This window comes from Ammospiza nelsoni, chromosome 17 (assembly GCF_027579445.1).
Source record: "Ammospiza nelsoni isolate bAmmNel1 chromosome 17, bAmmNel1.pri, whole genome shotgun sequence".
Lineage (NCBI taxonomy): Eukaryota > Metazoa > Chordata > Aves > Passeriformes > Passerellidae > Ammospiza > Ammospiza nelsoni.
The window spans coordinates 9,552,532-9,569,157 of NC_080649.1; the positions used below are offsets into that span (position 1 = coordinate 9,552,532).

Genomic DNA, 16,626 nt, shown 5'->3' on the forward strand with positions numbered 1-16,626 from the left:
TGACTTGCAAAGTAGATCAACATTAAATAAAACCATTAAAATGTTTAAAGCTTTAAAAAAAGTCTACATAGTCTTGTTGTCACTATTTACTACCCCATCCTCCCCTGTTGTGCAGACACTAAACCTCTTTGCAGCGTATATTTGGGGACCTGATACAAAAACCTGAGCCTTCAGAAGATGCACCACAGACCAGAGCAGGGTTACCTGTCCCACCTGTGAATCACCCACAGCAGCAGAGGGCTGCACATCCAGATCCCAAAGCATTCCCTGGGACACCACTGCTTCCTCCCACCTCTGACTGGAAACTTAGATTTAGAAATAAATCTAGCCACACCAATTGCTGAAAGCAAAGAGGAGCTCCAAGGGTGGGAACATCCCATGCAGACCTGGAGAGCTCTGAAAGAATTCCACATTGACTAGGGTGGGATAGAGGAGCAGGGCACAGCAGGCACCATCAACACAAGGGAATCTTTTTGTAACCTTTCTTTAAGTAACAGCTAAACTGTAGCACACCCGACTATTCAAGCATGAGGAAGTAAATTGCACACATTTTTCCAGCAGAAGGTTTCACCAGGAAGAATTTATTCTGACTAAATACAGATCTTACAAAGTTATTAAAGAAGCTACAAGCAAAACAGGCTTACTTTGGATTTTATTTAGAGGAAGGTGAGGAGAAGACACCAAACCAGGAGTCTCATTTTCTTTAGCAAATACTTCTTTGGTCATTTATCTTATTCTGAACCCACTGAAGAGGCACAGAGGCTGCTGTGAACTACAGCCAGGCAGATCAGAGGGAGGGCTGGGAGCTGCCAACAGACGGAGCGATGAACTGCCCTGGGGGAGCCCAGGCAAGGCTACCAAGAACAACCAGCAGGGAGAATGGCTTTCAGCACAGGAAACTGGGCGTTTTTGGCTTTTATCTGCTTCTCTAAGTTGGCATTTTATTGTAGATTCTTTCTGTAGCCTGTTGTCTCTCAAATCAAATCCTCACCTTACTGTTGCAAATCTGGAACAAGTGGTTATTTTTGAGCTACAAGAAAATGGAAAATCCCCCAGGTTTCTTGTGCAAAGGTTAAGAGTTATATTTAATATTTTAATATTGAACCCTAAAACTTAAACTGCAAGGAAGTTCCCATGTTGCAGTCAGTCAAGACCCAGACTTGTCTGACCATCTGCTTATTTTCCTGGGCTTACTGTCATCCATCTATCAAACAAACACCATGATCTTTGGAGGCACTGTCTGCAGCTCCTGCTAATTTCAGTCTACACTTATGGAACTTATGTGCTTTGGAGAGCAGATAGAAATGTGTCCTAAAATTGAGAACTGAGCAAACAAAGACTCACAAATAGAGTATTTCATACACATATTCTGGCAATTTTTAAAAATAATACTGAAAGTAGTATGCAATGCAATAATTGTAAACAATTACCTAAAATGGACTCAAATGTACCTCAACATTTTCCAGACATGCAGAAAAATATACAAAGATGTAAAAGCTTCCCAGATACAATCATTCAGCTCCTAGAATGCTAATCAAAAGTTTGGCCAGATTTTAAAGCCATGAGAAACTTCTGCAGAAGGGTATTTCATAGAACTACTTGTGTTGTGCATTTTTTCAGCAGACAATGCGAGCAAAATTTTGAAGTCAGGCAAGAATCCATCAAAATAGATGCTGCACTGAGAATAAGAATGCTTGGATTCTATTTCTCAGGCTAAGCCAGACCTCAAATAAATCCTGTATCCCTTCTTTCATGCTCATTATCCTTTTTGCCTGCTACAATTACAATCACCATGTTTGTGCAATGACAACAGACCCTCAAACTGGCCAGAGTCTGTGTTTTCTGGTTTGACATTAATTGCAGCAGTAAACCAGGTATCAAGTGCTGATGCAAAGGCAAAAATCTGTAGCTGCCTGGCCATCAAAAAACAATCTGAGGGGGGCAATATTTTTAACTTACTGTGCTGCAAGACTTCATGAGATAATTGTGTGCACATACACAATATGCAACACAGAATAATCTTACACACTTACAGGCTCCTTAAGTCACAAATTTCCAAGTTGTCCAATTCTCTTTTTGCTATGTCAGTTTTACTGTGTGAAAAGATGAAAATTATAGTCTTACATAGAGAAGATGCCTCCTCAAGAGATAAAATATGCTTTATAGAAAAAAATCAGACTCATATGAGATTTGTCTACTCTTCTGTAATTACATGTCAAAGCAACAGCTGAAAGACCCATCTCAAGAGACATCTGAGATCAGGAAGATGAAATGGTGAGAACAGACAATGGTTCACTACAGGTTTTGTCAGTATTTTGTTCTCCTTTGATCACATGTTGAAACAAAGTAACCCAGAGATTTATCAAGAGGGGAAATACTGTGCAAATAAACTCCCAAGTTCACAGGTTATCACATATCTGAGAAACTGTGTCACATGCAAAAATCATCATACAAGGAATAGTGAACCTTGCTTTAGAAAAAGTTCTTTCTTTAAAAAAAGTACAGTAGTAAAAAGGTAAACATACTTCAATCATACCAAGTGCTAGAACTGAGGTTTCTGTGGAACTAGAGTCACAAAAGGGTACTACAATAAAGGGCAAAGTTGAAGAAAGTTGTAAAGAGCACGAGCTGATTACAGGCTGTCTCCTTGAATATGCATCACTCCTACTATAAGCTGGCAAGTGAATTTTTCTCTCACAATATGGTGCACCACGTGCATGTTTTTCATGTAGTTTCCTGGAATAGCTCAGTGTACAGCAAGATATGGGGCATTGGCAAAGGAAGAGCAGAAAGAGGTCACATTCATAGGAACCCCAAAGTATCTTCATTTCTGTTTAAAATGCTTCAATCTATATTCCTGGAACTGGTCCTGCTAATTAGAAAAGGTAACATAAAATCCACTTCTTATTTTTTAAATAACCCTTCTTTACCACAGTACAAATTATTGCTCTTTAATACAGCAGACAGTGTAAGGATTTGGTCCTTTTAGATTATGTTATCAGGGAGACATGAATTTAAGGAGATGATATAACCTCCCCATTTCTTGGCCAGCTTACTACTGAATCCTGATTTCCTAATACATAAGAAATAAGAATATCTACTGTATAGCATTCATCCACACATGACATTGGTAGTACATATTAGCAAAAGCTACCCATTGTTGTTTTTTATTTTTTGTGAAATTGTGTTCACTTTTTAAGTTAAAATAAAAAACATTATCATGACTCAAAGAATAATTTAATCTGAGCAATTTAGATCTAAATATACAATATTTTATAAACAGTGTCATGGCTATCTACAATTCAGACATTATATCAACTAGAATTTTTGTTTCTCATGTGATCATCATTTCTGTAGAGGAAACTGCACAGAGAGTAAGTGGCTCCCTGGAGGATTTCCTCATTTCTAGACAGAGATACTATCTGTCTTTGAGAATAATGTTACTTAATTCATCTGAAAGAAACTTTGAAACTAAGTTCACACCAATGTCTGAGAAATTGATCTCTTACACACTGTACTAAAGACACCAAGGAAATTCCAGTGTGTAAAACCAGTCAAACCTGTCTCAAGGCTACTTTCTGTTTCAAGCCTATATTCTTTTTACATATGTTTTATAACTCCTGGTTTAGATTGTGAAGGTGCTAAAGCATCCCACCGTGGCAAAGTGGTTGCAAACCAGTAACGCCAACAAAAGCTGCCAGAGCCAAGTTGGGACTGACAGGTTATGTGAGGAATTGTACCTTTAAAACATTCCTGTAAGGAGTCAGAACTTGACATCAGATGAAGCAGGTGCTTCCAGTATTAGCTCAGATTGGTTTAACAGCATTTTTTGGGGAAGTTGTTTGGCTAAAACTGGAAAATTTCAAGTTCTTCCAAGTTCCCTGCTGAGGGAGAAGCAGAGCACAGACACTAAACAGGAAGAGGGAACAGAACTGACAGAGGTTTGACAGAACACAGTAGGAAAAAAAAATACTTGGTGCTTTGAAGGAACACTAAGAAAGAAGAAGCAGGATGATCAGAAAAGTGATCAGAAGTGATGATTAGAAAAGGAGTTCCTCTGGAGCAGTCTGATCACTGCCCAGATGAGAACTGTACTTCCAACAGTTGCCTTATTTGTAGCCTTCCCTTCACTTATGTACATCATCACACTGCTGCAATTAATGTATCCCCATTCCAACATTCAAAATACATTGAAAGCACCCTAAATAAAAATTAATAGGAACATTATAAAAAAGTCTTATCCTAAAATAAGCTGTCGAGCACAAATACAGAATATCAATCCTAGCTGAAGTTACAATGCATCTGGATAGTGGATCAGTTTGCAAGGTAAATTGCACAAGAAATTGAATTACTAATACATAAGCACCCACACAGACATGCCTTAGAATGCACACACTGAGGACAAACATAACCAGCAAAGAAAACAATTGCTGATGTTAAATCTTGTTTCATTTTTTGCCCCTAGCAGAATAACATGAAGGTGGTGACAGTCTACATGAGGGACATCTCTTAGCAAATGTAATAGAAACAACAGGCCCAAACAGATGGAAAAGGAAAAGGTAAACACCCTGCACCATGATTTTTCAAGAATGCTTTCTGTCATTTACTTACAGAGCCATTTTCCACACATGCCCACAATAATATTCCCTAAATAGATAATGATGCAACTCTACAGGTAAAGAACTTTGAGGCACTTAGGAGACAAAATGGTTTGAGCCATTTTATATAAATGAGTAGAAGAATGCTTTGTATTAGTTTCCTTCAGTAAAGTTCCAGCCTAAAACAACAGAAAATGGTTCCTACATGTTAAAAATTATAAAAGTGAGTATTTGACAGTAGCCAATTTATTAAATCATAGGGAACACTTTTCCTGATATATTATTCTCCTATTTAATGAGCCAAACATTAGCACACTGTAACACCACAAGATTTGGTTGGCTGAGGGTTGTTGCTAGGGGGTTCCTTTCATGGTTTGTGCATTACTTTTCTCAAACCTGTCACAAATATAAGCATTTTATGAATTTCCAAATGGTTTCCATACTAACATTACAAGAATACTGATGACAAAAGGAATTTTCAAACAAAACCACATTGAGGTTTATCCTGAAGTACAAACATTTATGTGCATCTCAGCAAATCCCTGTTTTGTTCTAAACATTTTGAGTGCAGCTTCTACAATACTGTTGCATACAAAACTGTATTCTAATGCAGAAAGGTTGAAAATCCTGTTTGTTTATTTACCTGTTCCATCAGGTTCTATTCTGATCATCTGCAGAGACCCCAGTTACAATTCACAGTAAAGAATGGGTAAGTTTAGAAACAACAGATCACATACTCCTGTAAAGAGGGGAACCTAAAACCAGGCAAGATGTTTAGGAGATGGGCTTTCAAAACTGAAAAGTACCTGGATATGAAAGTAGAAAACTTACCATTGACTCAGCTGAAACAAAAGAGCTAAACAAAACCAACTCTGCTAGAGGGACATTTGAGGACAAAGAAGCTGAAGCAAATTTAGGAGACCAGGTCTGGTGGTAACAGGCATTGAATACAGAAGCAATGTCTGAGTAAGCTCAAGGATTTGCATTATCAGCTGCTGGTTAAAGTTTTTCCCACATCATACTTTGATGACTGATCATTACTTAAAAGACACATACACCCAAATCAATGTGAATGCTGTTCTTTCCCATGCCTTACCTCTGGAGACACTGCTGCTGTTGCCCCAGCACACTCCCTCTGCAGAGGCCAGTTCTCAGATCTCCCTTCACCTGTGCCCACCTGCAGCAGTACCCCTGCACTGTAAGAGAAAGGCTGCTGAAGTTAGAACATGTCACAAAAGAGATTTACCTTTCTGTTGCTGATTTTCTCCTTTTCCACCCCCTAATTTTTCACCAGGGAAAAACATTAATAGTGACCATCATTAACAGTTTCTCCATATGGATGACGAAAATGTTCTTTCTAGCACAAATAGCTAATAGATGGAAATAATATTTTTATCCTATAAAATCATAAACTTTGTGCATGTCCTTTTTGAATTTTCATTGCCAAGAATTCAAAATCACAGCAAAATGTGAGTGACTGAATCAGAAAAAAATTGAAATAGTTATATGATGTAATAAGAAACATTGTCCATGCTTATTGGTAGCTGCAAATATTTTTACTATTAATATTTCTAAAGCAGAAACAAACAGAGCTTCTAGAGGTAGCATTAAAAAAAAGCTCCTAACTTCGGAAAGGAAGAAACAATCAATTATTCAATTTTTTTAAATACTGGGAATATCAAGCCAGTCTAATAGCTGGTGGTTTTAATTCTTCATGTCAGAATTTAGAACCATGTAGGAAATAATTTCATGTTTATTGACTTAGAATAATTGAGATTTCTGTCTTCTGGAATCTGTGAAACAGGGTCTATTCACCTGCTTTGTTCCTGATCTCCATTTTCAGGTGGAACAATTTAAATAGTGTATCTTTCACTGCCAGGTTCCTTCATGCTGTCAAGGAAGAAAGTTTCAGTTTTACTTTTTATTTTTCAGGTCTCCTTATGCTTATTTAATGAAGCACAAATATGGATGGCACCTTTTTCCTTACAGCAGCTGAAAACATACAAAAATACATTCAGCTGCAAAAGCACCTCCTTTTTAGCCAGCCTTTAAATAGTTTCCTTGGTTCCCATTATTTTTACAGAGACCTTTACTTCCTTCACACATGTGAGCCACACCATCTCCAAAACAGCTGTCCACAAAAACTCATCACACTGATGACAGGAAAAGAAAAAAAAACATATGGAACACTCAGAACAAGAAAATTCTTGCACACAGAGACAAATATTACTATTAACTTCATTTTCACTTCTTTATGGAGTAAAATGTCTATGTCATTCTTTCCTCTTTAACTGTAATTAACCCTACACAGAGTCTCTCAGGACTATTTTAAAGTACTTTTTACCTAAAATATTGATCACTGATAAGTCCTTATTAAAATATGCCTAGAAGTACCAGAATTTTGTGGACGTGCTATTTTCTGTTTCTGGATTGAAATCATCAGGTTTTGTCAGAAATATCTTGTCAAGCATTCCCTGTGCCAATGCCAGAGTTCAAAAACTGAGGGCACCCCTGAAAAGTCAGAAAATATTTTATCAAAATACACAACTGAAATGTCTGCAGGAGACAGACTGTGCATGTCTTTTATTTTTCCTTCAGTTTTCTAGACCTTTATCTCATGTTTGGTAAACATGTTGCCTGAATAAAATATTTCTTATTCTCCTTTTTCCTCATATTCCCCCTCATGTTCTCTACCTCATGGCCATCATTTGTCCATATGCAAGGAGATTTTTCAGCTGGATCTCTGGGGCTCAGTTTTGCCTTTCTACAAAGAGAAGGAGATAAGATAAAGCCCCAATTAATTCATCTTGAGTGAATAGGCAAACAGGTGCAGCTGAGCAGGGATCACCCCTCCAAAATACTCATATATTCTTTTGGTGACATTTAATTATACTTTTCAAAATATCTCAGCTCTAAAAATCAGGCATTTCATTTCAAAGAAAGGAGAACATAGCAACATTCTCTTAGACAGAGATGAGAAAGCACATCTATGAATCATAGCAGAAAGCCAGCTAACCCTGCAGCAGATTCTTCTGCCAAGCAAACCTAGAAAGGACAGAGTTTGAAGGATTTTTGCATTTCCTCAAACTAAAACATTCATGAGCCTGCAATATTAACACAACCCCACACTGACTCCCAGGAGCCCTGCTCCTCAGCTGGGACACTCCATCCCAAGCTGACACATTTCATTATGGCTTGGTTGTGTTTCCAGACCCTTTTGGGGTCACCAAAAGGGCTCAACTACAGAGCTGATCAAGTATCCTCTGTACACAAATGGATATTTTACAGCTGGGTTTTTGGGAAGGTGACAGATTTTGTACACCATGTGGATTCTAAAGAGTTCCTATAAAGTGTGAAAGAGTGAATTCTAGAACCAGAGGAACAGCTGCAGGACAGAGCTGTCCCCCAAGTCTCAGCCAGCAGAAAAGGAACACAGAATTTAAAACAAAAAATAGGGAGGAGAGATCTTAAGATGCTATTTCATCCATTAGGCTGCAAATTCCACCATTTCTGTGGGAATATAAGAAATAATTAATCCTGAGGAAATATTCCTCCTACTGAAGGACAACAGAAAAATTACAGGCTCTAGAATACAGGTAACAATTAAAAATGTGTCACTTGTTCTTTCTCAATGCTTCCTTCTTCCTTTAGTATTTACCCCAGCCCAGGCATTTTCATTACAGCTCATGTTAAGAATAGTTACCCAACCTCAATACCCACTGGGCAGGAAGCTGTAAATCAAGTATATTGCTTCTCAAAAAAAATTTTTAAAAAAGAAAGAAACCAAAGAATAAAACAAAATAGGAATAAAATAAACAGACTTCAGGCAAAAGTTCCATGCAAGTCCTGGAAGAAGACTTAGAAAATCACTGACTTTTTTTTGTGCCACAACATTTCCTGCAATGCTACTTTTGGAGTGAAAGATTTCTCTCTGCACACAAAGGGTGTTCCACACCTATCCCTGGGGAGCCTACCAAGAGCACAGCAGGCACTGCTCAGTAATGGTTTCATTGCAGGTGGAACCTGACTGCAGAAAAAAAAAATAGTTGCTCCACAACACATCAGACTTGCCTTAACTTAATTAGGAATGCCTTTAATCTTGTCTTGGATAGGGAGTTATTACAGATTAGTTACAGTCAGACTAGGAGCTCCTTGCCTCTGTTCATTTCTACAGAATTTCAGGAAATCTGCATGTGAAGCAATGGAGATGGGCCAGGGAGACTGAACTATAACTCCACTTAAGAACATATCATCAGATCTCAAAGGTATAGAACCCAAAATGAACTTTCATTCACAATTGAATCAGCAAACCTCTTCATTCTACTTAGATAAATATTTGCATTCCAATACATAATTTTTAAGCCATTTGTGTACTTATATTATACAGCCTGATAACTGCTGAGATGCCTGCAAAGCACCTTATAAAATACATGAATATTTTATTTAGGTGGGTGATCATAGCTGATGTTTCCTACCCATGAACTTTGACATCTCCCTACAGAAAATGCAAGTTCCAGCTTGAAGTGAGCCCATGGATAACAATTTGTTTGGGTGCCACAGTGCAAGGCAGCACAGCAGGTCTATTTTGGTGTGTGCACTGCATGTATAAATACAAGCAGGAAACACAAGCATCTTTCCAGCCTCCTCACAAAACCACCTTTCACAATTTATTATCTCTTACTAAAGCCTACTGTTGGCTTGATTGAAGTGTGTAGGTTGCACTATACTTACCTGCAAATAAAGCACCTTCTCTTGGTTCTTAAGTTACTTCAGAAGCTCTCCCTGTTATTACATGCCTCCTTTTCAAATTATGAATTTCACACCCTTTGCTGCTTTTGTGTTTCATTTAAAGCCTTGTTTATTGGTAGCACAAAAGTAAAGCTTGACTAGTAATGCCTGCCTTTTTCTTTTCATGCTTTCCCTCAAGGGATGCAATTCAACTCACATTATTGATGTGAATTATTCACTTCTGAAAGTCTTTCAAGTAAGTCTGAAACAAGCAGGTTCCAACTTCTACACTCAGAAAGAGGGAAGAATCAAATTAGAGAGTCTCCATCCTTTCATACATATGATTTAATCACAGAGCATGCATAATCATCTTTCCTAACAGATAATGTTCAAGTTAAAATCTATATCTAGATGGACTACTGTATTTTGCCAAAATCAGGTTTTCTGTGACAGGACCACAGGATTGCTTCTTCTGACTTCAAATGTAAGGTTGCTTTTACAAGCAAAAGACTGCTACATCTCAAAAGGCTTAGGACAAACATGTAAAAAATAAAGTGGGTAAACCAAATTACCTCTATGGCTGATTTTATTTAATATAAAAGTAAAATGCATTCATTTGGTATACATGCTTTATTACTATTTAAACTATTTTATATTCTTTGAAAAAGAAATCACTCATTTTTCCTGTATTCAGAAATGTATAATTAAAGAGGCAATTCTACTAAGTTGCATAATACCTAACTCTGTAAAAGAGTTTTTATCCACAGGCTGCAAACTCAGTAACTATATGATCCCTCATATTCATGTAATGTTCAGACAAGCAATATTTTCCTTTAGTCCTATTTTCAAAATTAGATAGGTCTGTTCACTGCAACAGAGAGCACATTAGATCTTCAGATTATATGAAAACATAGTTGTTGTCTGCTAATTCCTTCAGCTTTTCTCTTTTGGTAAAATGCTCACCACAGGTCAAAAAAAAAAGCTAGAAAACCAACCCTGCTGGAACAAGGGGTGGGTTTGGGGTTTTTTTCAAAATTGGCTGGAGTTAGGAAAACAAACTGAAAAAGTGCTAGACAATCTAGGTTTTATCCTCAGGTACTCCAGGAGCAAATGTGGTTTATACATCAGTTTATATATATATCCATATGCACACAAACTCAAAATGATGAGAACTCTCAACATTGCAACTCCAACACCAAGTTGTGCACGCTGACTTAGTCATGTGAATTTCTGTAAGTTCAGTTAAATGCAGGTTACTGAATTCCAACTGCTTATTTTAAAAATTACAAAAATTTGCTTTCCATGCTAGTTTTGCAAGGAAATAAATGACACAGATGCACTGCCAGCCTGTTGGTTCTTATCCTTTCCCTCATAACTTTTGAATGAATTGGCTAATTTTGATCAAATTTGACAAGAGGACTCAGTCTAAAAGACTTGAGGTTCCAACAAGTTTCCATGAGAACTGACAGTTGAGTAGGAGATAAAGACTGACATGAGTCTTCCCAGTGAGGAAAATATTGCTGTGTAAGCTCAGCAATTATCTATTATGCTTGAGATACATACACAACCATCAACTGGTGGGTATCAGCCACACAACCCTCTTGCATGGGATTTGGAAGCAATTACAGGTCTCCCATTTCTCTGCCAGCCACAGGCTGGAAAACAGGGGAGTGGTTGGCAGAACATTTTGTAGGTTTTAGCAATAAAAAGTGAATGAAGAAGGAGCTGTGATTTGATTGGACATAACTTCATTTGAAACCAAGCTTCAGCATATGCACTCTAATCATATAAATGTGTTAAATTCCAAAGTGTTTATAATCATGACCCACCAGAACCCAAAACAGTAAAAGCCAGGATCAGGTTGGAAACCATCACTGTGGCACTTGGGGTGAGTTAACAAGGCTGCACACAAGCTGCTGCTTGCATTCTCAGGGCAAGTTAAAGGAGCACCTTGGCTGCCAGCCCTTGCTCCAGGAGGCCACAGGCAATCCCAGCCTGCTTTGGCTGGATGCACAGGAGCCCTGATGGGAATTGCCCAGTTGGCACTGAGGTTGCTGGTGCCACATCCTGTGATAACACCTGAGTAACTGAATCTTTTTGAATGCTTGATACAATGTGAAAGAGCTCTTGTACCTTTCCAGGTCTTTGTCTGATGTTCCTTGGCTCACATCTGAGAGATTCCCAGTGATGCTGGCTCCTCACCTCTGCCCAGTTCTGCTGATGGCAGCCCCTGGCTCTGAAGGTGATGCTGTGTTTCTTTCCTGTCTCCCCAGCCAGGCTCACCAAGGCCATGGAACAAGGAAAAACAAGCTCCCATTAGTCCTTACCCCTGCTCAGCTCTGCTGCTTACTCAGGCCAAGGATGGCATTACCTTTGTATGCAAAGGCATCACACCAGGACCTTATGTTCTGTTATTTTTCTACTACTATGAATCCTTGATCTTTTCCAGTCAGTGCTTCCAAAGACAGTTTTGCATTCTGCTGATCAAGTACTTCACTTACATCTGCTCAGACCTAATAAACACTCCAGAACTGGAGGTCCATCACTGTTACTCAAAATACTTGTTTGAATTATCATTTAGGCAGTCATATCCCTCCCTCATTCAGATGTTGCAGAGCATAAATGATAAGAAACCATTCCAAAGAAATCTGCATTGCAGTCATAATCAAAGTGAGTAAATAAAGAAAAGCTGACAGGCCCTCACACAATAGGCAAATTGCTGTGATCTTCACAGAGAAAGGTAATAGGTTTCTTTTTCTTCTTTTCTTTTTAATACAGATTTCCTTCTAGTTTCAGAGGCCTTCATGTTAAATTAAATATTTTTAGCACCCACAAGACTATCTAGAATTAAATTGCAGCAGTTCCTTCGCATCTAAGAAAGCGAGCAATGATAGATCCCTGTGATTCTCCTGTCCTTGTACAGAATCAAAGAATCGTTTACTAATAGACTGAATGCTTCCAAAAGCAGAAATCACACAGCTCCATCTTGTGGAAGATGAGATTCCTTGTGAAATGTCAGCTCAGTTCATCTTCTGTCTTTGGTAATGATTTAGCCTTAGATGTTTTAACATGTAAGTTTTACCTACCACAGACATTTCATATGTGCTTTACACAACTTCACCAAGAGCAGGAACAATCTGCCCAGTGTTTTTATTTATATTCTCCTGTTTTATTTTATTTACCCATAGTATTCTCCCAAACAGGTCCATACTTCAGCAGCTCACATTTGTACCAAGTGGTGCAGAATCAGCTAGCTAATTTTCTTTCTATCCTCTTTCTTTGTCCTGTAAGAGCTTGAACACTTGGCAAAAGTGTCCTCAGTGAACACTTGATAATATTAAACATACTTGATTTTCAGCCTGGGGTACTTCTTAGCAGGAAGCATTTTCAATACAGTTTGGATGACATAAAAATACAGAGCAGCAGAGTTTTCCTCATTCATGCAACACAGAACTTGGATCTGTAATGTTTCCATAATCTAATGCCATTAAGGTAAACCAAGTCAGAATTACTTTCAGGTCAGATGAACCAAGTAACTTTTCACAACACTACAAAAACGTCCTAATGAATTCTGGAGACAACTGTGGGATTGGTCCTTATTTCCTTGTTACAGAATCTCTGTCCTTTTGAGAGCCTTTGGAATGGTTTGGACATCAAAACCCAGCCCCAAAAACATGCACTCAACATAAACCTCTGTGCCACACTACCAAGAAAAAAAGAATGTTTATATTTTTGACCATATATTGTACTTTGGGATAGCATATTAAACCACAAGTATCAACACACGGCTACAAAATGAAATCCACCAAGATAAAAGTTCCTTGGGCTTTTATCTGAAACTGAAATGCGTGAGTGGTCAAAAATGACCACAAACCTTCCCTTAAGTCTTTTAAGTTAGTTAAAAGTATAAAGGATCCTAAGTATTTTCATCTTTTAAATTAGTTTTTAATTAATTTTCAGTGTGAGAGCCAGAAGTCCTAAGAGAAAAGTAAGGAATTGCTCATAGAAACTTCTATCCAAATCTGAATGATGAATGTCAGCATGATAACCAAAAGTAGCTGCTTATTAAAATAGTGGTTTGGACTATATTAATACATATAGGCAAAAGAAAAAACTAAGTAGAGAAAACTCTCCTAAAAATCATCCCAAATATGTATTTTTAACTAGCATTCTGGGGCCCAAGGGGGGAAAAAATAGAATAGCATCATGATTGTTTCCCTACAAAGGATATTCTTTATTGTCCTATTAGAGATGATTCACCACAACTTCACTCCCCTGAACTCATCTTCCACACTGAGAAAGGTTGTGGCATTCCTTCCTCCTGGTAGGAGTCAAAATAGCAACTTTTGAGATATGACTGACAAGAAAAATACCTCATCTCTTCTGCTAGCCTTTTTTATGGTATGACATTTCTGGAACTGTATCGGCTTGATTTGATTTTATTAAGTCTTGAAGTGATCTTTGTTTCTCTTAGAAGTATCCATATTACTATGAAACACTAAAAACCAGAGTCCACAGAAAGTATGAAGAAAAAAAGCCAAAGGAAAAGACCTTTCAGGGTTCATACAGCACCCCACTAACAGCTGCCAATCCTGACAAGACACAGCTGCCTCTGAACGAGGGTGGATGCAAGAGTTCAGCTTTGTCCCAGGTTTCAGAATCTGCAAGAAGGTTGGCAATCAGTGCCAGTCATGACAGGTTTTTCTTTGATATGGACACCTATTCAAGAGATATTGGATTTATACTATCAAACTACTTTGCAACCTTCAGTTACTGCCATGATTAGCCATGTAGATATTGAAACCATATTCCTCCATCATAGAAAGCCTACACTGTGCAGTTACAGCTGGAAGTGCTCTTCAGCTTTTCAAGAAGGTAACAAGAGACATCAGCTAGAAAGACCAAGTAATTTGTCCAATAAAGCTGCAATTGTTTCCTTCCCCAAAAGCAGAGGATTAAAAATCCTGTTAATCAGGATAAATATTGAGAAAGTATTAAAGCATCATTACAAGACAAACCAAACAAGAGTTGCTGACTATTACAACTGCTACGATTAATACTTTATAGTGATACAGTGTTGCCTATGTTGCTTAGAAACCACATAATTACACACACTTAATCAGCCTTAACCTATGTATTTTCATTACCTTAATGCATACCATTAAAATTCAAATGTTATCAAAATACAACATTAGAAATAATTTTGTATTTCCTATTTCATATTAAAAAAATATATGATTAAATGCTATCTTTGAGGCAGGGCATTCTAGTTAAAAAAGGGACAAAGGACAGTACAAACACCTCAACCTGCTTGTTTCCCACTCATTTATCTATTCCTTTTCTGAGCATTTTGAATAAGGTATTGAAAGTGTAATCCCAATTTCCCTGGTAATCTAAATGGGAGATTTGACTGCAGGAGAAATCAAACACCAGACTTAGAGCAGAATGAAATAAAAAGCAAAAAGCTGGTAAGACTTTGCAGGTAACCAGTTTTAATGTAAAGGCCGTTGTTTCATTATGCATTAATAGGAATAAGATTCTTTGGATTCTAAAGTACTTTAATCAATGTTCAAGGGTTCTTAAGAACCTCATTATGTACCTCTTTTACAGGATTATGAATATTTGCAAATGGGTCATGTGGTAAATCTTCAAAGGCTAAAAAGTTAGATCAAGAGATATTTTCTAAAACTCTTCAAAATATTTCAAAATCAGAAGAGATGCCCCAATATGTATTGCCACATTCAAAGGACCAACCTTCCCTTTGAATCAATTTTTCATATATATTATATATATTACTGTTCCCTTTGAATCAATTTTTCATATGTATTATATATATTACTATTCTCCTTCCTCACTGCTTTCCTGTGATGATGATGAGGTCTGCACCACTTCATCCAAAAGTAGTGTTTCATTCAAATAAAAGAAAAAGGTACAAAATTAAAGCTCTATATACTAAACTAAGTTGATTAAATTAACTTAGCTTACTTGACAATAATGTGCAAAAATTAATAAACAGACTTAGATTATAGGTGACCACCTCTATTGCAGTTTTGTGCTTCTTCTGAGGAGTTTTCTGCTCACTAGAGGAACAAGAAAAATCAAAATGTAATAATTAGGATAGGTCAGCAAAGACAGAATGGGGTTTGAGCAGTAACACTGCTTGAAAAAAGGGACCTCCAGCTCTCTGTCCATAAGTGACACTTCTGGAGGCTCTGCAGGAAGGCAAGAGCCAGAGCTAAGCACACGGTCTGATGTTGTCATCTTACTGCAGGGGTTCCACACTGCTGTCTCCTTACCACAACAGTTCCATACCTTCTTGTTGTGTCTCATGGGCAGCTCCTCACAGCACTGACTCTTTCTCCTTCCCAAAGCAGCCACTGACTCCAGTTCCCTTCTCACCCAGCCACCCCACTCTTTTATAGCATCTGCTTCTCATTGCTTACAGCTGTGGCCTGGTAAAGTCAGGCCTGCTCCTGATCTTTGCTAATTGGCCCAGCTGCAACTCCTTAGGGGTGAGATTACTTTCTACACTAGCTTTAGTTTCTTATATTCTATCCCTCTATAGTCTGGCAGCACAGGAGGGACACATTGTAACATATTGCACCCAAAAAAGCTTTCAAAAGGGAGTACAGTGAAATCCAGAAAAAAAATAGTTCAAACTTCCCTGAAGATACTTTTGAATTGTATCCATCTGTGAGGAGCGTCAGCCCCACAGCCCCTGGAGACAGACTGGCCTCTGTCTCTCACCCCACGGGCACCACACCCTGAGAGGAGCCCGGCCAGGGGCTGTGCTCAGAAGTGAAATGGGTTTTGTACAGGGTGGAGAGGACTCATGTCTGTGAAGATCCTCCAGAGGGGAGACAATGGTTGATAACAGCACAAAGGAAGAACAAAAGGCAGATTTGGTACACCATGAGTGTGTCAAAGGAGGCATAGCAGAAGAAATAATACCCATAATGAGTTAGTAATGGTACTGAAATTGTACCATTCATTTGTTAAAATGAATATGCTTGACTGTAGATTTTCTTGTCAGTCTATATATTTTGATTTTGTGCACCACACAGCTCAGCAGTAAATTACTGCAATTAACTTTGATTCCTTAGGATCCACAGCACTAGCATTTCCACATCTCGTGACTGAGGCTGGAATTCAATTCTAAATTCTTGTCTAAAGAGCCCTTACAAAGTAAGTGGCTACTCTGAAAAGTGCTGACAAACTTCAGCAGAAATTCTATACAGATCTATTTCTCATAAGAAAAATATTTCCAAAAATATCCCAAGAAAATTTAGTTTATCCATCA

At 38.0% G+C, this 16,626-nt stretch overlaps 1 long non-coding RNA gene across 1 annotated transcript; it reads right to left on the bottom strand.

Moving 5' to 3' along the window:
* Window positions 1-565: 565 nt before the first annotated feature.
* On the bottom strand, window positions 566-15,701 carry LOC132081050 (uncharacterized). The gene is made up of 4 exons (XR_009419633.1): window positions 15,639-15,701; window positions 15,312-15,406; window positions 5,695-5,794; window positions 566-1,006 (listed from the first exon to the last, which is right to left on the bottom strand). It is a non-coding gene; the product is annotated as an uncharacterized LOC132081050 (long non-coding RNA).
* Window positions 15,702-16,626: the final 925 nt, after the last annotated feature.